This window comes from Protopterus annectens, chromosome 3.part1 (genome assembly GCF_019279795.1).
Source record: "Protopterus annectens isolate FY-2018-M chromosome 3.part1, PAN1.0, whole genome shotgun sequence".
In the NCBI taxonomy this organism is placed as follows: domain Eukaryota; kingdom Metazoa; phylum Chordata; order Ceratodontiformes; family Protopteridae; genus Protopterus; species Protopterus annectens.
The window spans coordinates 258,038,481-258,055,472 of NC_056732.1; positions in this window are offsets into that span (position 1 = coordinate 258,038,481).

Sequence of the window (16,992 nt, forward strand, 5' to 3'; positions counted from 1 at the left end):
GTAACACTTGCAACCACCACTGTTCTCTGTACCACTACATAATATCACACAATTATATTACCGTGGCCACAGGCAGCATAGTTCTAGATGGTTTTATGTATTTTTAAGAATATTTACAGTATTAAACATTGTTTGTAACATTTCATTTCCTTGTACCATTTTTTGTTCTGAAACTGTTAGATTGTTGATACTATGTGTGAATGCTGTCACCATCCCAATATATTTTAGATGAGACATTAAACTGATGTTTCATTTGCCTGACTTGGTGGTAGGTTAGATAGGTTCATAGGTAAGTACTAGGCTATCTGCCCAAGGGCATTTATAAGCCTAGCCAGAGTGTGTTGGCTTTCGCCACCCCCTTAGATTAGTTCCCTGTGCCTCTGTCCAGCAGAGCCAGTAGTTCCCTGCGCCACTGTCCAGCAGAGTCACTGCAGTGATCCCCGGGGTAAATTTTCTGTTTCCCATCCACCCGTTAAGGTTTCTCTTGAAGAGTGTTAGTGAGGGGCTCTGCCTGATGTATATTGGAATCCTGTTCCAAAGCATGGGGAGTCTCTGGGACAGGAATCTATCCCTCCAGCATGTCCTATTTATCGTTGTGATGAGGTTTATATCTCTAGAGCGTGTGGCTCTCTGGGATTTGTTTTTTTTAGGTGGAGCATGTCCATCAATTCTGGGTTGAATATGGCCTTGTATGTCAGGCAGAGATCACCTCTGAGTAAGTGGTATGCAACCAAGTACAACTGGGGTTTCTTGAGTTGGGCTGCATAGGGCATCTGTTTGAGGCCAGTAATCCTCTTGGTGAGGTACTTTTGTGGTCTTTCCAGCTGTTGCAGGTGTCTTGTAAGGTACATCCCAAATGAGGTGTTGTATTCTATGATGGGTCTAATGAGTGATGAATAGAGAGGCACAATAACCTCTTTTGTTCTAGATGCAAACCCTTTTGTGATTAGGTGGACCACATAGAAGGATTCTCTAACCACCCTGGCAATATGATTATCAAAAAAGAGATTACTATCCCCAGATCCCTTATTAAATTTTCTGTATTTAGGGGACTAACACCTATGTGGTAGTTCACGGGTACTTTATTTTTTCCAAAGGGGATGACTATGCATTTTTTGGCATTTAGCTTGAGGCCATGATTTTGATACCAGGTATCTGTCTCAGTGAGACCCTTCTGGAGGGTGTCTGTATCAGCCAGAGAATCAATTATGGCCCCTAGTTTGCAGTCATCTGTGAACTTAGTCAGCCATAGTCCTCCTATGCTTGCCTGTACCTCTGAGAAGTATATACTGAACAGGAGGGGTCCTAGGACTGAGCCTGGGGGATGCCACTTGTAACCGGTTTAGAGTCGGACGTATCTGTGAATCAGTTGGCAACCCATCTCATGACATAGCGGTTTATGTTCAAGCTGGTGAGGTTGTCTATAATACTAGAATGGGGAATGGTGTCAAAAGCCTTTGCGAGGTCTAGGTAGGCTGTGTGGACCTCCTTGCCCTTGTCTAATGCCTTGGTAACTGTCTCAATGAAGTCCACCAGGTTTAGGAGGCATGATCTGCCCTTAACAAAGCCAAACTGGGTAGAGTCCAAGGTTTGGAGGTTCCCAATGTCTCTGTTAATGAGTTCCATGATGATGCATTCCATAGCCTTGCAGACCAGGCTAGTCAGGCTTATAGGGCGATAGTTCCTGGAGTCCGTTGTGGCTCCACCTTTGTGGAGTGGGATAACTGTTACTGTGTGCCACTCTGTGGGTATGTAGCCTGCAGAGAGGCTGAGTTTGAACAGTGTGTTTAGGTGAGGGGTTAGTTCATTTTGGAGATCTTGTAAGACACAGTCTGGGACACCGTCCGGCCCCATTGAAGCTGTGTCTTTGGCTTTGGATAGGGCTGTTTTAACTTGTGTGTCAGTGATTGATGGGGCCCTACATTCTTCTGGTATGGTTATGGGCCCTTTAGGGGGTGAGAGGGGGTAAAGTTTGCACTAAACCTGTCTGCCAGAATGTTGGCAACATCAGTCGGTTCAGTGTATTTTGTGCCATTCTGCACTAACTCAGAGCAGATCTGAGAGTTTCCAATTAGGTTATTGACATAGCTAAAGAACGCGTTGTGGTTATCTTTGGAGTCATTGGCAATTTTTCTTTCGAAACTAGCCTTGGATGATTTAATGAGGGATCGCAGTTTCTTGCTGATACTGATCAGGGATGTCTTTCCTTCTTGGGATTTTACTCTTTTTTTGTACTAGTTTCCTCCTTCTGTTGTATAGCTTGTTTATGGCAGGGGTCTACCAGACTGGTTTCCTTTTCTTGGAGGAGTGAGTCTTGGTTTTACTTGGGATAGCACGATCCATGCATGCCTGCAGATGCTCATAGAGTGCCTTTGTAAAGGTTTCAGCAGCATTGTCCTTTAGCATGGGGGCTGTGAACCTTTCCACCTCAGTCTTAAGTAATGTGATGTTTGCTTTTGAAAATGTTTTCACGGTGGTTTCCTTGATTGGGGGTGGGGGCGGAATGTGGATATCCTGAGTGATTAGTCTATGGTCTGATCTAAACAGCGAGGGGCTGACCTCCAGTGTGGAACACCAGTCGCCCATGTTGGTGATGGCCAGGTCCAATATGTTGTTCCCTCTGGTGGGGGTGTTGACCAGTTGATCCAGGGCATTCATGTTTATAAATTCTAGGAAGCGTTGGGCAAGGGAGTTAGTACTTGAGTAGTTCTTCCAGTTTATGTTTGGGTAATTGAAATCACCCAGTATTAGGGTGTTTGGTAGGATCTTCATATTTCCCAGTGTCTCCAGAAATGCGGAATGGGGGTCCTGGGTCATGGTTTGTGATCTATAGCAAGCTACAATTTGGATTGCAGTTTTGCCCATTGTTAGTTGCATATGGATGATCTCTGATGCATTGTGCTGCACCACTAACCTGGAGGTGTGGGTATCCTTAATGAATATGGATACACCCCCGCCTTTTGTGTTTCGGTCCTGGTTCTGTGGCCAAAAGGTATGGTATGAGTTATAGCCTAGTAGTGTTGGGGTGCTCTCAGGAGCCTTAAACCGTGTTTCTGTTACTGCACAGATGTCGATGCTCTCCATACTGAGGAGTGCCTGAAGTGCGTGCATTTTGAGGTTTAGACTTCTGGCGTTGAGTAGCATTACCCTAAGTTTTTGGTTACTTGTGCTATTTATGGTGTTGGGTTTGTCTTTTGAGCCTTGCCTAAAAAAGGCACTATGGGGGCGGCAAGAGCCTTGGCCAGTCTTCGAAAGCCTAAGGGTGACAGGCGCAAGCCATCTCTTGTGAAGCAACATGGCTTGTTGAGCATGTCATCCCAGGTGAACAGATACTGGATCCCTTTTGAATGACACCAGAAACTTAGTCAATTGTTGAAATTGATCATGTTTTCTTTATACTGTGGCATCATTCTTGGTGAGAGCAGGATGCTACTCAGGGTAAGGGTCATACCAGCCTGGGCTACATGATCAGAGAGCTCTTCCATATCTCTTTTCATGTAGTCCAGGGAGGTATGTCTGAGGTCATTTACACCAACATGGACAATGACAGAGTTGTATTTGTACTTGTTCTGGAATGATCTGAGTGCTTGTGTTATGTGGCGGATCCCGGTGCCTGACAGGCAGCTAACTGTAACCTTCTCCTTGTCCAGCCTAGTTAGTGGGACATCAGTGTGCCTGACTATAGAGTTGTCTATTACTAGTGTGTTGGGTTTGTTGTTCTGCCTTAAGGACTGTGATTGCATGGCACATTGATTATATGAAGTATGTGTTTCATGGCTGGCGATGGGGTGTGGAGGTCGCTTGGATGTCTGCTTTGTAGGTCTCTGTTGCTTTTGCAGATTTTTATTTAGAACCTCCGAGTATGTTTTCATGTATTCATGTGTATTATTTGTCGGTGTTGGTTTATTAGGTCTATGTGAGACTGGTGGTGTGTTGCAAGTATTACCCTTCTCCTCTTGACTGTCAGTTCCAGTCTTGGGTTGAGAGAGCTTTACCTCCAGTTTGGCTGCATAATTGCATCTCTCACATATATTAGTGTTTGCTGGTAGGAGGAGAGTGTTGTCTGTGTACATGAGGCAGTTGTAACATTGCCTCAAAATGCCCAGATTCACTAGTTGGACTGGAGAGTACACCAGAAACTGCCACTTGGACATGCCTGAATAGGTAGAGTAAGTTGTTTTTCTGATTGGCTGGTGGGGACGAATAGAGAGCCTTGTCCTTCTGGACAGTATAGGGGGGGTCTAGTGCTAAGGTGGATTAGTGCTTGCTATGAGTTTTAAGCAAGTGCTTGACTGTAAAATAAATGGTTTGAGTGCTAGAGTTGAAGGTTTGTCTAGTTCCAAGGGAAAAATTGAAGAGTAGACTTCGTGGAGCCAAGAATAGTTTAACTCTAGCTAACCAGCACTGCCCGGTGCGCAAATCTGCGCAAATGCGGTTTTTATAGCAGGGAAGTGAAAGAGATAGAAATTAGCCCAAAATGGCTGATAAACTACTAACTTCTGGGCTGAAACCACTCCTCCAGGGACAGATAGGCTGCTCAAAGCTCCCCTCTCTCACAGGTGAACAGAGAAACCTCCTTCTATCCAAGTAAGGTATGGGCAACACAGAAACTTGTAAGACAGCCATGGGATTCAGCAGTAACCAGAAAACTGGACTATACTAGTTCAGAAAGGCGGGAAAAAGTATATTTTTTTTGTTTTTTTTCAGAAAATAGAGCAGATACAATCAAAAGTACCCCAAAATGGCCAATAAACTACTAACTTCTGGGCTGAAACCACTCCTCCAGGGACAGATAGGCTGCTCAAAGCTCCCCTCTCTCACAGGTGAATAGAGAAACTTCCTTCTATCCAAGTAAGGTATGGGCAACACAGAAACTTGTAACACAGCCCTGGATTCAGCAATAAACTGAAAACTGGACTATACTAGTTCAGAAAGGTGGGAAACAAGTATATTTTTGTTTTTTTTTTTTCAGAAAATAAAGCAGATACAATCAAAACAACACTTTAAATGCACAGAAAAGGCTATCACACTTTAGTGTGTAGCCTACAAGAATTAAAACAGATTATTTAAACACAAAAATGACTTAATTCAAGTGCAGGCAGCAAATAAGTACAATATGTAGCAATAACAAACTTTTTAAATCACAGGAATTCTAAAAAATGGTGTTTTAGGTGGCATTAGTTAAGACAGCAAGAAAAGCAGAAAAATGATAATCACTCCAAAGTCTCTCTTTTGTCTCTTTACTGCTGTAGACTCTGCAGAACACCTGGAAGGCACTTGCTGAGTGGAATACAAAGTGCAAAAACTGTGCAAATGCAGTTTTTATAGCAGGGAAGTGAAGGAGATAGAAATTAGCCCAAAATGGTCAATAAACTACTAACTTCTGGCCTGAAATCACTCCTCCAGGGACAGATAGACTGATCAAATCTCCCCTCTCTCACAGGTGAACAATGAAACTTCCTTCTATCCAAGTAGGGTATGGGCAACACAGAAACTTGTAACACAGCCCTGGATTCAGCAGTGACCTGAAAACTGGACTATACTAGTTCAGAAAGGTAGGAAACAAGTATATATATATTTTCAGAAAATAGAGCAGATACAATCAAAACACTTTACCCAATTAACCAGTTAAAAAGTTCAAAACTGAGCCCAGTTCCAGCAGTCTTCAATCAGATAAGTTCTAACTGCAGACTCCTGCCACTAGGGTACAGAGAAACCTTCTCCAAAAAAGACGGCCTGGATCAGTGCACAAGTTATACAAACAAAGCCAGATCCAGCAGACCTGAATCTAGTCTATGCTACAGCAAACAAGGAGTACCAATTTCATAAAGAAACAGTTCAAGTAAGCATGTGCAATAAGCCTTTAACCAAAAATTCCCAGCTCAGAAGGGCAGAATCTAGCCTTTCCTCCTACAGGAGTGCAGAGCACAAACCTTCTTAATGTAAAATAACTAGCCTGAAGCCCAAGTGCTTAACCCAGGACTAATACACTTTTAGAATAACAGACACTGAGCCTTCAATCAGCAGTTCCCAACTTAGAAGGATGTACACTACCTGGCCTGCCACAACAGTGCAAACCACAAACCTTCTTAATGCAAAACAACTGTTTGAAGCCCAAGTGCTTAAACCAAAGGCCTTAGAATAATAGTTACAATTTAATCAGGCTACTAATAAAGCAGTAATAAAGGCAGCAGAATAAATTCAACTGAGTAATTTTAAGAAGAGGCAAAAGCAAAATAAGGTAATAAAGTAGGAAGAAACACAAATACAGTAAAGCAGATGAAGTGGAATTTTTTTTTGTAGCAGAAGGAAACAGAACAGATTAAGATACTATAGGGGAATGTCCTCCCCAAGTGCTCTCTCTGTACACAGCAGAGGAGATACGACTGGTAGGAGTATCTGAAATCAAAATATGATCTCACTGTACTCAGTTGAGTGAGCAAATGAGATGGGTCCAAAAGGAGTGTGCAAAAACAGATTTACAGCAGGGGCGGGCAGTTCCAAAGCCACCAAGATTAACACCACAGCAGGAAATAGGGAGGGGGTTGGGGAAATAACTGCAGACAGACAGAAACACACAATATTTACTGAATCAAATCTTAAATAAGTGCAGAGAAAAGTATACTTAAATCAGCTTGTGTCCAGTTGATATATGCAGACAAGTCTCAGCAGCCAGCAACTACAATTAAAATGATTACTAGAAATGTAACCAACACAGATTTTAATGCAAGCAGAACCCCCAGGCTAACACTAACACTGGAATTTCAAAGCAATCTAACAACTTTCAATGAGCCCATATGGCTACACTTTTTCATACTTCAGGCAGCTAACTGCAGATAGACAGAGACACACAATATTTACTGAATCAAAGACAGACAATATTTACTTAATCATATCTTAAATAAGTGCAGAGAAAAGTATACTTAAATCAGCTTGTGTCCAGTTGATATATGCAGACAAGTCTCAGTAGCCAGCAACTCTGATTAAAAAGATTACTAGAAATGTAACCAACACAGAGTTTAATGCAAGCAGAGCCCCCCAGGCTAACACTAACAGGAATTTCAAAGCAGTCTAACAACTTTCAATGAGCCCAGATGGCTACACTTTTTCATACTTCAGGCAGCTAACTGCAGATAGACAGAGACACACAATCTTTACTGAATCAAAGACACACAATATTAACTGAATCAAATCTTAAATAAGTGCAGAGAAAAGTATACTTAAATCAGCTTGTGTCCAGTTGATATATGCAGACAAGTATCAGTAGCCAGCAACTCCGATTAAATGATTACTATAAATGATGGACGGTAAAATCTCATTGCACTTTGGAAAAGCATAGTAGAAGTTCCCTGGTGCCCTTGCAAAATTTCTCAGTTGGCCTATTGTAACTAATCCTGTCAGCAAAGTATAAATAAATAAAGCAAATGTATACTAAGTGGGTGTATGTGTATGCTGTCTCTGTGTCTATTACCTATACTATGTGCATTTATATTCTTACCCACTGCACTGGTGGATTTCCTGGTGGTCTTATCCATGTTTAGAGGATATTAACAGTCTATAACCACACTGGTATGTACTAATAATGTGCCCAAAGGCTTATTTAACAGTTGACACCTGTAGATATAGTCTCAAAATTAAGTATGAATGTCTGGGACTAAATATTTATCCTACAGCTCCACCAGTGACAGCAGCATTGTTCCACTTACAACAAAATTCAGTTATCATATTCTTCTTTTAATACATTCCTGAATGAAAGCTAAACTGGACTTATGAACAGACTTTACTGTTGATTTTAAACCACTGACATTCCAAGTAACCTGTATATCTCACCTGAAGAAGGATCTAAGATTATTAAATAAAATGAAGTGAATAAGAAGAAGCAGTATATCAAAACAAGCACATCTTGTAGGTGATGTGGTGAAGATTATCAGGTTAACAAGTCATTTCTGTTGTACACAAGAAATTAAGAGGAAATAAGGGACTAGTAATTTTTTCCAGAGTCAGCTTAATAACAGACTATTTTTTTCATATCTACTCGCCTTTCTAGAGGTGCTGTGACCCTGGAGTTGGTATCCTTAAGTAAGGAGGGTATGGGGCAAAACACACCACTTATGGGGTATGTCCACAAAACAAAAAATGCTACAACAATCCTTATGAAATAAAGGACCAAATCCAAAAATGAGCAAACTTAATTAGAAAAAAGCAATCTCAGGGATTCGGAAATGCTGCGTCCATGATTGTGGCTAAGCCAGTATTATTTACATTGCATGGGTGATGATCCTCAATGCTTATTAGCAATGTGTACGGCCAAGCTATTGTTCATAAAAAGCAGCTTCTCATTATGGCCACAGTACAGGCACATGGCCAGAGTGTGTTCTAGTACCTCATAAATGGATTAAAGTATGAGCAGCTGAGGTAACACTGAATGTGCATGAGTACCTCTGGTAGTCTTTGTGAGTCCAAGTGCACAGACAGAAAAACTGCTTTAACAATGTGTTGATATAATGTACAGCAATATATATGCAGAGAAATATTCCATGAAAGAGAAAAAGTCAGGGCTACTAAGCATGGAGTAGAGGTTTCAGTATAGGAACAGAGACAGAAAGGTAATATAAAAGGAGCTGCCCATCAAAGCAGGGCTGAAAAACACAATGGGGGAGGAGGTATGACAATACTTGAATGTAGAATAATGTGAAACTCAGACAGGAGAGGAGGGATACAGTAAAGTAACATGATGTATCAAGCTGCACTAGTCCAGAATGCATCAGAGTGTGAGCAGTGGACCTACAATACAATGTGAATCTCATTAAGAAAGGAAAATGTGGTACCCTAAGAGAGTCAACCCATCAATTCAGTCCACTTTACAGTATATCCTAATGGTGCATTAACAAGCAGAGCCAAAGAAAGAGAGTAAAAGGTGTCATAAAATGCACATATTAGCAGAATGTCCCTGATGGTCTGGTGGTCTAGTGATTAGATTTTGGCACTCTCACCACCACGGTTTGGGTTCGACCTTTGATGTATTTTAGGGGAGGGAGGGAGGGAGGTTGGCACAATGGTTAAGGTGCTTACCTTACAAATACAAGATGCCAGGTTTGATTCTCACATGGGGTAATTGGCTAAGCTTACAATGACCCCACAAGGGCAGCTAGCCAAGTACTAATCTATGAACCTATTTTCTTTCTTCAAATTGAACAGGTAAATAATATACATTCAGGGATTAACAGCCCCCACCTATTGTATTAACACTATACAAATCATTTCTAGAGAACACTGAGCCATCAAAGCACTTAGACTAAAGGTATTGCCTCTATTTTATTTTAATTTTATTTCATACTTGAGCTTGCATGGTGTCACACAATAATGTTTAGCTCATTTGTGCAACCGATGGTAATATCTGCAGCTAGTGAAAAGGACTGGAATTCATTTTTGCCGTAGGACAAGAAATGTTATGTCTCATTGGTTATACACTTGTATCAATATTGCCTTTTTGACTCATCTTGCAATGTAAGATCACAGAAATATACATTTTTCATAAGCCCTTTGTGGCCATGTGTGTAATGTATTTATATTTGGCCAGCTTAGAAGCTGGAAATGGGAGTTTAGGACAGAGATGAAAAGAGGAAGCAAGCAGGGGGTAGAATTTGAGGTTAGCAAATAAAATAACAGCGTGGAGGTGGGAAAGGAGTCCACCTGTCAACTTTTTAGCTCAATAATCTTGGAGAATTACAGCAATAGTTGTAATTACTTAATGACTGCAATCGTCAATGATTTGTCAAAAACTAGTTATGTGTATATCAGTCAAATATCTGGGAAGTTGAGAGGTATGGGTGAGAACATTTTTTGTGAGATAGATATCCCTTTATTTTTTTTTTTTCTTTTAGAGAAGGGAGAGTTGGGGAAGGAAGTCAAGGAAGTAACAGGTTGGTAAGAGGGGAAGTTTAGGTAGCAGAAAAAGACAGACATGACTGATACAATGAGGGAGATGGAACACAATAGTGAAGGAGACTTGGGACAAATGTTGAGAACATGATTGTGAGGAGAGGATTTTGCAATGTACAGTGGTGAGCATGGACCTGAAATGAAATGTAACAGCTGCTTGGAGCTTAGGACTGAATGTTCAGAGATGTAGCCTTCAAGAGTGTACATCCAATGGGAGATCCGTTGTTACCATTGAGAACCATCATCACCTGGTCCAGGCTCAGAAGATTGAGTCAGCCCTGGGAAGGACACTACTGAATGATTCAGGAGGATATGGTTTCCATGCAGCAGATACAGGCATCCAACCTTTTGTCTATTATGATCCCCACAAGCTCTACCAGCTCCTGACAGTCAACAAAGTGTCACCTCTGCTTGCACTGCTCCTGGTGGGTAGCAATCTAACATCCTCTGGTACAGAGTTACCTGAAGAAGGTGGTACAAACAGGGCAGAAGGTGTGGAGGCAACTGTGATAGCCTGGGACCCAGATGTGCTGGTTTCCTTTGGTGGTGGTGGTGGTGGCACTACTGCTGCTACCTGTGGGGGGATGACAAGTGTTGCTGGTGGGAGAGGTGCAGGCTGAAGTGTTCCTGCATATAACAGCAACAGAAACTGACAGAAACAAAAAAATAAATCAAACACATACATGAAAGAGAAAGGATATTTGGGAGATATGATGTCATGGGATGTCTCATTGAGAAACTGGGCATAGCTAGGCTGGCAGAGATTCTTCTTGAGGCTCACAGAGCATTACTTACAAATGTGCTTTTCATTAATCAGATTAAGATAAAGCTAAAGTAGATATCAGATAGCTCCCTCATCAACACAAAGTGAAAGAGCAGTCATGTGAGAAGCAGTCAGCAGACACTGTGTGCAATCATCCCGATACACAAAGATATATATATATATATATATATATATATATATATATATATATATATATCAGCTTAAACATGCACAGTGCATTGTTAATCCATCTTAGTGACTTCCACCAGTCTGACCTGTGTTCTGTCCTTTAAGAATATTATAGATCCTACTTAACTTACTGCTTATTTTTTTTTCAAAGCCGGCATGCACACTTTGCATTTATACTAAGCATTTGAAAATTATTCAGCTGTACCTTTGACTGTACTACCTGTAGAGGAAGTCTGTTCCAGTCATTTCTCATGTTCTGTAAAATAATATTTGCTTATATATCTCCCCCAGACTGTACAACTTGTATCATCAAAGTATGCAAACATATTCTGAAGTAACTTTGCAACTTCCCTTGGAATACTTAAAATATTCGCTGATGTGCTCCTTTGCCTCATTATGTTAAGTTATTGCAACTTTATGTTTCTTTAATAGCTTTTAGTGCAGACCATGAAACATTAAAAAATGGCATGTAGAAAAACTCTAAATACAGTACATATTTAAAAAGTAGAGCAAAATTAAAATCAAATATGTAAAAATCAGTCAGCCACAGTGCACTCAAAAAGCAAGAAACACCAGGTTCATCACTAACAAATGCTTTCAAGATTCAATATCAAACCTACTTGACTAAGGTAAGAAGCTCCCCTTGGTATTCAATCAAATATATTAAATATGCAACTATTCAGCATTAGAACAACACCTCCTCTGCCTTTCTGAGTAACAAACACTGCAGTAGATCTGTCAAACTTCCCTACTCACTCTGTTGTCTGAATTCATTCTCTGGGGATTCAATAAACCCTACCTGGTCATTTTCCATTGTGTGTGTGTCGTGATGCAACGTGCACATGATAGCAGCAAGTATTAGATTCAATAAACACTGTCTAGAGGCGCACAACCCCGCACTAACAAGATAAACACTGTGGCATGCTATGAACAGCATAATCAGCTGAACTGCATGCTAATCAACCAGTCCTCAAAGTGGAGCTATTCAACAAGCTATAACTCAACCATGTAGACATGTGAAATCAGAGACTTGTGTGACTTATATGTGTTCATTATTAAGTAGCAGGCTTCAGGCATCAAAGATTCACATAGTCATACTCCTTAAAAGTAGTGATGGTCACTGCATGGCCCAGTTTAGCACCATATATTTGCAATGCAAAATGGCCCGCGGTGGTGATGCTGCGGTAGCGTTGTCACCTCACAGTAAGACGCTGTCTGGTTCGATTCTCAGCTAGAGCGTCTTCTGCGTGGAGACATGTGTGAATGGGCGTACCTTCATTGAAGGTTGTGCGTCAGGCCTGGCAAGCCGGTACGTAAAAAAATCAACTGCCAATCATTAGCGGACCAGAATTCTGCTGTGGTGACCTCTAACCGGGAAAAGCCGAAAGATACAAATTTGTAATGCAAAATCATTAAAGAGAGAAGTTAGAAAGTAATGATACACATTACAGTTTCTGATTTCACAACCTTCACAAGATCATTCACAATAAAATTGAGAAATGTTGATGCTATCAGTTGTGTAACTTTCCAAGGCCAATATAAGTCAAAGGTAAAATTATCAGTTCAACACCACAAATGCAGATATAATAAGCACTTTAAATCAGCTATGCACTCTGAGCATCAGACATAAAGCTTATGTATCCCTGAATCCAAAGGATAGAAAATAGGGACATGGCACAGTCATCATCACTTGCAAAGAGTGTTGTGTGGGGGGCAGGAGTCCTGGGCTGACACAAGAGGTTGCTGAGTATGTGTGAGTAAGAAAGAGAAGCAGGCAGACATCTAGATACACCAACAAATGGTCAGTGAGACAAAATGAGTTTTAAGCTAGTGGCTGAACTATGTAACTGTTGTGTGGATGTCTGTACAGGTCCTCCAGGTGAAATTGGTGTGTAAGTGTCTGCATGAACACAGCCAAGCTCTGTGCTGGTTCAACATCTTGGTATGTCAGACAGGTTTGAGCTGTGCATGGTAAAGGTGGCAGTACATCGTTGTCATCCCTGACCATGAGAACTGGCTCTACCAGGGGTTGCACAGGCATGCCCACCCCCACTGTCAGATGCACTGCTACTACCTGAATGTGACTGATATCTGCTGGACAAGCTCTTTTCATGGGGATGCCCAGTACCATGACCCCATGGCCTGCATGTCTGGGTGTGGATAGTAGACTCACTGGTGGAGCTATGGAAGTACTGCCACTATTGGAACTTGATCAGGCATGGCCTTATTGGCTAACAGCAGATGATGTGGCTGACCTACATCCACAAGGATGCTGTTCCCTTCCCAGAAGATGTTCCATCACAGACAATGCTCATTCCATGACAGATACCCCCAATCCATCACAGACACCCCTCCTTTCCACGTTTCATTCATCAGATCCATTGATGCCCTATTGAGAAGGGAGAAAGCGCTAAGTTACTTTTGTTGGTTTTCCTAATAAAGACGCTGGTTGACGCTATATGGTTTTTGGTTGCTGCCAATTTTTTGTGGGACGACAGTGTGTAGCAGTTCTCTACTTGGTTAAATTTTAAAGACCGTTGAGTGCTTGTGAATTGTTAGGTAGTCACATATGTCAGCCTGCACCACATCTACAACCCTGAACATTTGTCTGGAGCACTTATGTGAATATACCTGTACCTCCTTGATATTCATAAACATATGTTGAGTGGCACGGGAAGAGACACTTGCACCAGGTGGAGGAGGGACAGCAGGCCCTCTCTGAGCACCTCTATCAACCCTCCTGAGTGACACCTCAGACACCCTTTGGCTACAGCCAGAGTCAACAGGCAGTAAAGCCACAGTAGCCACACTTCCCTGATCAATGGCCTCGCCTTCCACCTGTTCAATATCTGAGGGCTTATTGGAATGGATAAGCGTAGGCCTACTGGCTGCATTCAATGGAATTTCAGGGGATGGCTGTATGTCAATCTCAGTATCAGATTTAACCTCTGCACCCCCCTGACTGTGCCTCTGTTTGGACACCATCATCATCAGTGTCTGCTGATACACTGACATCAGGTGGCAGAGGGCCCACTCTTCCACTGTCATGATCACATGTGATGAAGAGCACCACACACAGGAAAGATTAATACCTACACTACTATATTCCGATATATAGGTTCATAAGTTCATAGGTAGATACTAGGCTATTGGCCCTGAGGCCTATATAAGCCTAGCTGAAATGGTTCTTTAGCTTTTGCCTCCCAAGAAAAATTATTTTCCTGTGCCCCTGTCGAGCAGAGCCACAGAAGTGATCCCTGGGGTGAATTTCCTATTTTCCATCCAATCGTCAAGATTTTTCTTAAAGTGGGCTCATGAGGAGCTTTGTTTGACATGAATGGGTAGTTTGTTCCAGAGTATGGTGGCTCAGGGATATTGGGATTTCTTTAAGTGTAGCATGTCCAACAGCTCTGAGTTTTACATAGCTTTGTATTTTAGGCAGAGATTGCCTCTGAGTAGGCGATATGCGATGGAGTAGAAGTGGAGTTTTTTGAGATGGTCTGCGTATGGCATCTGTTTGAAGCTGGTAAACCTATTAGTGAGGTATTTCTGTGGCCTTTCCAATTGTTGTAGATGTCTTGTGAGGTACATCCTAAATGGAGCATTGTACTCTATAATGGGTCTGATGAGGGATGAGTAGAGGGGAACAATGACCTCCTTTTTTCTGGAGGAGAACCCCTTTGTAATGAGGTGTGCCATGTCGAAGGATTTCCTGACTGCTGTGGTGATGTGATTATCAAAGGAGAGACTACTGTCCACCTGTGTCCCAAGGTCTCTTATCACACTTTCAGTGTTTAGTAGGCTACCGCCTATATGTTAGTTCATGGGTACAGAGTTTTTCCCAAAGGGGATGACAATGCACTTCTTGGCACTGAGCTTGAGGCCATGACTTTGACACCAAGCATCTGTCTCAGTGAGGCCCCTTTGTAGAATGTCCACATCATTAGGCGATTCTATTATGGCTCCTTGTTTTCAGTCATCTGCGAACTTCATTAGCCAAAGACCTTCTGTGCTAGCCTGAACTTCAGAGAAGTAGATGCGAAACAGGAGAGGACCCAGGACTGAACCCTGTGGTACTCCACTTGTCACTGGTCTGAAGGAGTCAGCCACTTTCACTGTGTGGGTTCTGCCAGTGAGGCAGTTGGCCACCCATCTTGTGGCATAGGGATCTATGCCCAGTTTAGTGAGTTTATCTATAATTCCAGATTGGGGGATGGTGTTGAAAGTCTTGGCGAGGTCAAGATAGACTGTATGCACCACCTTACCCTCGTCCACGGCTCTGGTGACTGCTTCAGAGAAGTCAATCAGGTTTAGGAGGCATGATCTACCTTTTACAAACCCAAACTGAGTGGGGTCCAGAGTTTGGAGATTACCTATGTCTTTGTTTGTAAGCTCCAAGATGATATGTTCCATGGCCTTGAACACCAGAGTCATCAGGCTAATGGGGCGGTCGTTCCTGGGGTCCATGGTGGCACCCCCTTTGTGGAGTGGGATAACCATTGCTGTGTGCCATTCAGTAGGTACAAAGCCTGAAGTGAGGCTATGATTGAATATGGTACTTAGATGGGGTGCCAATTTGTTCTGTAGTTCATGCAGAACACAGCCTGGGATGCTGTCTGGTCCTCTGGTCCCATGGATGCTGTGTTCTTGGCTTTGGAGAGTGCAGTCTTTACTTGTGCATCCGTGATTACTGGGGCTTTGCATTCTTCCGTTATTGAGATTGGCCCTTTGGAGGGTGAGAGGGGGGTAAAGTTAGCACTGATCCTATCTGCCAGGATGTTGGCAATATCAGTTGGTTCTGTATATTTAGTGCCATTGTGCTGTAGCTCAGAGCAGATCTGAGTGTTGCCATTGAGATTCTTGACATAACTGTAGAATGCTTTGTGGTTGTCTTTAGAATCAGTGGCAATTTTATTTTCATAACTAGCTTTGGAAGATTTTATGAGGGATCTCAGCTTCTTACTGAGGCTGACCAGGGAGTTCCTCCAATCATGGGATTTTACTCTTTTTTTCCAACAGCTTCTTCCTTCTGTTGTAGAGTTTGTTTATGGCAGGGGTCCACCAGATTGGCTTATTTTTTTTGAGGGATAGCATCTTGGCTCTGTTGGGGATGGCACAATCCATGCACTCATGTATGTGCTTATACAGTGCATTTGTATATGATTCAGTAGTCATACCTCTATTTCTATCTGCATGGGTATTGTGAAGTTTGCCACTTCTGTCTTAAGAAGCATGAAGTTGGCTTTGGAGAACTTTTTTTATGGTGGTTTCCTTGATGGGGGGTGGGGGCAAGGATATGGATGTCTAGGGTGATTAGCTTGTGGTTGGATCTGACCGGTGAGGAGTTGACCTCTGGCGTGGAACAATGGTTACCATATTGGTAATAACCAGGTCCAGGATATTGCTGCCCCTGGTGGGGGTATGGACAAGCTGATCCAAGGCATTGGAATTTATGAATCCCAGAAAACATTGAGCAAATGAGTTAGTACATGAGTAGTTTTCCCAGTTGATGGTGGGGTAGTTGAAATTGCCCATTATTAAGGTATTGGGTTGTACCTTAATATTTTCCAGTATATCAAGAAATGAGGAATGGGAATCTTGGAGCATGGTGGGGGATCTGTGTCAAGCTACAACCTGGATTGCAGTCTTGCCCAGTGTTAGTTGCACTTGGATAATTTTGGATGCATTATGTTGAGCAACTAGCCTGGAGGTGTTGATATCCTTAATGAATATGGACGTGCCTCCTCCTTCAGTGTTTCGGTCCAGGTTAGGTGGCCGAAAAGGTGTGGTATTAATTATAGCTTGGTAATGCAGGGGTGCTCTCTGGAGCCTTGAGCCAGGTCTCTGTCACTGCAGAGATGTTGATGTTCTCTATTTTGAGGAGTGCTTTGAGTGAGTGCATGTTGAGGTTTAGACTTCAAGCACTGAGTAGCATTACCCTCAGATTTTGCTTGCTTGTACCTGTTATGGCGGTGAATTTGTCATTTGAACCTTGTCTAAAAAAGGCACTATAGGGGTGGCAAGAGCCTTAGTCAGTATCCGGAATCCCAGGGGCGACAGGTGCAGGCCTCTCTGGCAAAGCATCGTGGTCTGTCAAT